Source organism: Hipposideros armiger, unplaced genomic scaffold, assembly GCF_001890085.2.
Source record: "Hipposideros armiger isolate ML-2016 unplaced genomic scaffold, ASM189008v1 scaffold_719, whole genome shotgun sequence".
Classification (NCBI taxonomy): Eukaryota; Metazoa; Chordata; class Mammalia; order Chiroptera; family Hipposideridae; genus Hipposideros; species Hipposideros armiger.
In genome coordinates, this window is record NW_017732069.1 from 555,576 (window position 1) to 560,340 (window position 4,765).

Genomic DNA, 4,765 nt, shown 5'->3' on the forward strand with positions numbered 1-4,765 from the left:
TCCTCTACATACATGAATGCACGGGAATGGCAGTAGGGGTCCTTACCCAACTGCTAGGGGATTGGCACTGGCCAGTAGCCTACCTCTCAAAACAACTTGACTCAGTGGCATTAGGATGGCCACCTTGCCTGAGGGCACTCACAAAAATGGTCCTCCACATGTCTGAAGCTGACAAGATGACCCTGGGTCAGGAATTAACTGTCTGGGCTCTGGACTCAGTTCGAGCCCTGTTAGATCATAAGGGACACTATTGCCTTACCAACTCCCAGATTGCCAAGTACCAAGGGCTACTGTGTAAAAACCCACGAGTCTGCCTTGAGGTGGTACGGACCTTAAACCCAGCCACTTTACTGCCTGTAGGGCCTGGACCCCCAGACTATGACTGCTTCAAAGTCATGGATGAAGTGTTCTCCAGTAGGCTGGACCTGACTGGCCAATCTCTTACGGACCCCAATGTAGAATACTACAATGATGGTAGCAGCAATATCCAGGGAAATGACTGGATATGCTATGGTAACTCTACACACCATCTTTGAAGTGAAACCCCTCCCACAGGGGACCTCAGCACAAAAGGCGGAGCTTGTCACCCTGACTCGGGCCCTTCAGCTGGCAGCTAGGGTAACAGCCAATATTTACACCGACTCTAAGTATGCCTTCACTGCCCTCCATGTTCATGGAGTTTTATACAAAGAAAAGGGATTAATCAATTCAGGAGGGAAGGAAATTAAATATGGACAAGAGATTCTAGACCTCCTAGAAGCAGTATGGGCACCCAAAAGGGTGGCAGTCATACACCGCAGGGGCCACCAAAAGGGCGAAACCATTGCAGCCTGGGGAAATCGCAAGGCGGACCAAGCAGCCAAGTTAGCTGCAGCCAAAGAAACCCTCGAACCTCCAATGTTAACAGCTTCCCTCTTTCCCAGCCCTTTAGCTGAATGGGATCCCAAATATTCCCACCAAGAAGAGGCCTGTTTCAAGAATGAAGGGGGAAGCCATCTCCGCAATGGATGATGGATATTTTGAGACAGCCGCATTGTCATACCAGGGACCCTAGCCCCGGCTTTTGTCAAACAGTTTCACCAATGGATACACTTTTGTCGGAATGCCCTAGAATCGACCCTCAATAGGTATTTCTACGTACCCCAACTCTCCAGTATCTCACAAATAGTCTGTGAACAGTGCCTTGTTTGTGCTCGCAACAACCCACATCAAGGACCGATCCTGCCCCCAGAAGTTCAACATACTGGCGGCGCCCCATTTGAAGATCTCACAATAGATTTCACTGAGATGCCATGCTCCAGGGGTCTTAGATACCTCTTAGTATTTGTATGCACCTATTCGGGATGGATGAAAGCCTTCCCCACCAGGACAGAAAAGGCACAGGAAGTCGCCTGGCTATTGCTACAGGAAATAATCCCTGGCTTTGGGCTGCCACTCTCAATAGGCTCTGACAACGGTCCCGCTTTTGTAGCCGAAGTAATCGAGCTCCTAGCCAAGCTCCTCTGCATCACTTGGAAGCTACATACCGCCTACCACCCACAGAGCTCAGGACAAATAGAACGTATAAATCGGACCCTCAAGTCCCACCTGAAGAAACTGTGCCAAGAGACACACCTCCATTGGGACAAGGCCCTTCCAATAGCCTTCTGAGAATATGCTCAGCTCCTACCAAGAAGATGGGCCTTTCCCCTTATGAGGTTATATATGGAAAGCCACCTCCACTCAGTAGAGGCCTCCCAGGGGACCTTAAAGAAACAGGAGACCTAACCTTAAGACAACAGCTTGAGGCATTAGGGTCTACCTGACAGAACCTCAACCAATGGGTACAGGAGAGGCTCCCCATTAGCTTAACAACTGAAGTTCATCCCTTTAAGCCTGGGGATTCAGCTTGGGTTAAGGAATGGAACCTCCAACTCTTAAAACCCCTGTGGAGGGGCCCGTTTACTGTCATTTTGTCTACCCCCACGGCAGTTAAGGTTACAGAGATCACTCCATGGATACACCACAGCAGACTGAAACCTGCAGCTGCTAGCTGGACTGCACCTCTGACCCCTCCGAGCCCCTCAAGATCACTCTCCGGAGGAAGATGGCCAGAGATGTTACCGGTCCTTGTGAGGAAATCACCAGCCCCGCTTTGGTCACACCGGAAGCTGAACAATCTACGTGCGGCTAAAGCTGAGGAATTTTCCTTGCAAGATGCTTATCCCAAGGACTCTAATCCTTACCCTCACCCTTTTCTTCCCAGTTGGGAACAGTATCACTACCTCATGCCTTAAATCATGCTTCCAGTCCTTTCATCTGGTAACAACATCTCAGGTAGCCATTGTCTCCTACACATACCTGCCGGCCCAGTGCTATCAGGGTAGAACTCCTCAGGCCTGTACCTATTCAGACAGATCCTACTGGTCCTGCCCCAGTCCTTGATGATTAATAGCTGGCTACAATTGCCCAGGGGTTAAAATGGCTAATCAGGTTGTCTGTTGGACCTGCCAAATCCACGTCGGATACTCTGATGGGGGACATGTCCAAGATCAGGTTCGAAAAGAGGCAGTACAGGAGACGGTTAATGGCTTATCAACCAGACCACCACAAAACTGCCCTCTCATTGGCAGGTCCCAGGGCCCCAACTATATGGATAACTCAAGGCTAAATTAGGTAAAACCTTGAGTTTTCCAACTCTGAGAAAAAACCTCTTTATTGACCTCGCCGAATGCATAGCCCAGGAACTTAATGTTACGGGGTGCTGGGTATGTGGAGGAGTGCTCATGAGTGAAGACTGGCCATGGAAGGGAACTAGCCTAACTGTCCTGGACCTCCTCCAATGAAACAGCATCACAATCCAATCTTCACAGAAACGGCCCCTACAGTGGGTTCTCTCCTCTGAAGTAATCGGAGAAGAATGTCTCAGCTGGACAGGCACACCCTACACCCAATGGGTGGGAGACACCCTGTGCAGGAGAGTCCAGAACCTAACTGGCTCATCTCTCAGCTAGTGACCAAAGACCACAACCTGGTATTGGAGCCCTATCGTCAAATCTACCTCATGTTCCCACTTAGATTCTAGCTCCTCCATTGCCAACTGCACCTTTCCTAATGGCACCAGTAACCCCTTCTATGCACTCCCAGCCCTTAGTACTGTATGGGATAACTTAAAATCCACCCTAAGCACCCACTGGGTGGCATCCAATGGCTTATTCTGGATCTGCAGCAAATGAGCATACTCCCATCTCCACTCCAACTGGACCGGGAGCTGTACACTTGGTGTAATCCAGCCTGGTTTCTTCTTCCTTCAAAACCAAACTGGCCAAGAGCTAGGCATCCCCTAATACCAGTATTTGCATATATAAAGCCCAAAAGGTCCCTCGATATGGGGGGGCATCAAACCTGGGGGGAAGATGAATGGCCTCCCCAGCAAATCATCCAATATTATGGCTTAGCTACTTGGGCTCAAGATGGAAGTTGGGGATACCGTACCCCCATTTACATGCTCAACCGTATTATCAGATTACAGGCTATTCTAGGAATAATTACCAATGAAACTGCAACAGCTTTAGAGCTCCTCGCTGCCCAACAGACCCAGATGCGGGCTGCTATTTATCAAAACCGCCTAGCACTGGACTACTTACTAGCTGAAGAAGGTGGTGTCTGTGGCAAATTTAATCAGTTGGACTGTTGTCTACAGATTGATGACACTGGCAAAGCTATCTCTGCTATCGCCACAAATATTAGAAAACTTGCCCATGTCCCAGTTCAAAAATGGTCAGGATGGGACCCCAGGAGCCTACTTGGAGAATGGTACTCACCTTCGGGGGATTTAAAGCATTAATTGGAATCGTCCTCCTGCTCCTTGGGGCATGCCGCCTTTTACCCTGCATTCTCCCCCTTGTCACTCACTCTACCTCTTCCCTCATAGAGACCATTGTAGAACATAAGACTGCCTCTAAGGTTCTCATGTCATGGAAGTACCAACCCCTAGGCCAGCAGCCTGTCGAAGGAGATGATGCTCCCTAACCCACATATGGGTTCGAGCATCAAAGGGGGGAATGTGGCAGTGGGCTCTAGACAAAGGCCTTTCCAGACCATGTGGTCACTAAGGATTTCATGCGGGCTTCAGACAAAGACATTCCTGTACTGTATGGTCATCAAGACTTCCGCATTTAATATTTCCAAATTCCTACCTCACCTGGGAGCCAGTCAGGAACTGGCACAATGGCCACATGTCCTAATAATAAATTTTAGCTGCCAACCTGGAAACTTCAGGGTATATAGCCCCAAGTCCCACCCGGGTTGAGGCTCAGCCTCTAGATGTAAATACGCTGAGCCTGTGCCAGCATTAATAAAGTTGCTTTCCAAGCCTTGGTGTTCTGTCTCTCTGTCTGGGCTCCTGCAACACCTATACACACACACACACACACACACACACACACACACACACACACACACACACATGCACATGCTATTTAGCCCCAAATTATAGTGGCTCTAACCATCTGATCAATACATATAAACACACCAACAAAATCACAATTTCAACTTCATCATTACCATGGTCAATGCATGCATACATGAAAATTTCCCATTGATTTGTTGGAACTAATAGAGCTAAAGGGAAAGAAATATTTATTGACCTTGCCAGGCACAAAATTTACCTCTTTTAATTTTTTAGTTGGTACACACACACACCACACACACACACACACACACACACACACACACACACACACACACATCTTTAAGAATAAAATAATTCTATTTTTGTAGAGGA